This window comes from Mus caroli, unplaced genomic scaffold (assembly GCF_978045245.1).
Source record: "Mus caroli unplaced genomic scaffold, Mus_caroli_1 scaffold_6, whole genome shotgun sequence".
NCBI classification, from domain to species: Eukaryota; Metazoa; Chordata; class Mammalia; order Rodentia; family Muridae; genus Mus; species Mus caroli.
This window is the reverse complement of record NW_028227261.1, coordinates 34,478,726-34,479,886: the sequence shown is the minus strand read 5'-3', so window position 1 is coordinate 34,479,886 and position 1,161 is coordinate 34,478,726. Positions and strand designations below refer to the sequence as shown.

General features: G+C 44.1%; 1 pseudogene; it reads left to right on the top strand.

The window, feature by feature from the left end:
• The first annotated feature begins 315 nt into the window (after nt 1-315).
• LOC110293467 (large ribosomal subunit protein uL5 pseudogene) lies at nt 316-853 on the top strand (annotated as a pseudogene).
• The last annotated feature ends 308 nt before the right edge of the window (nt 854-1,161 follow it).

Below are 1,161 nucleotides of genomic sequence, written 5' to 3'. Positions count from 1 at the left end.
CATAATAGCTCATAGTCACCTGGAACTCCAGTTTCAGGGAATCTGATGCCAAGAACACATATACATATGATATTCATACATATATGCAAACAAAACATTCATATACATAAAAATAAACATAAAAAGGGAAATGTAAATTATTTAAATCTGGTCTTGGTAGATCATTCCTTTAATCCCAGCACTTGGGAGGCAGAGGCAAGTGGATCTCTTTGAGTTCAAGGCCAGTCTGGTCTACAGAGCCATTCCAGGCTAGCCAGAGCTACATAAAAAGAGTCCCTGGTATGTATAAAAGAATGAATGGTCCTGTTCTCCACCATGGTGCAAGACCAAGGGGAAAAGGAGAACCCCATGAGGGAACTTCGCATCCGCAAGCTCTGCCTCAATATCTGCGTCGGGGAGAGCGGAGACAGACTGACCCGGGGAAGCTGAGGTGTTGGAGCAGCTCACAGGCCAGACTCCGATGTTTTCCAAAGCTAGATACCCTGTCAGGCCCTCTGGCATCCGGAGAAATGAGAAGATTGCTGTTCACTGCACAGTCCGTGGAGCCAAGGCAGAGGAAATTCTGGAGAAAGGTCTGAAGGTGCGAGAGTATGAGTTGCGGAAAAATAACTTCTCGGATACTGGAAACTTTGGTTTTGGAATTCAGGAACACATTGACCTGGGCATCAGATACAACCCAAGCATTGGTATCTACGGCCTGGACTTCTATGTGGTGCTGGGTAGGCCAGGGTTCAGCATTGCAGACAAGATGCACAAAACAGGCTGCATTGGGGCCAAACACAGAATCAGCAAAGAGAAGGCTATGCGCTGGCTCCAGCAGAAGTATGATGGGATCATCCTTCCTGGAAAATAAAATTTATCCAAAAAGCCAATAAATTTTTCTCAGAAATGCAAAAAAAAAAAAGAATGAATAAATAAATAAATAAATAAATAAATGTATATGAACCAGGTATTGTGGGTCATTCCTATAATCCCAACACTTGGGAAGTTGAGGCACTATGACTGACAAGACCCTGTTTTCAGATCAAAACAATAACTTGGAAGGCAGAGGAGGGAGGGCAGATGTAAGATCCAGGCCTGTCTGGAGGTCCACATAGCAAGTTCTAAGGCAGCCAGAGCTCCATAGTAAGATTCTGTTCCAAAACTAACAAACAGGACCAG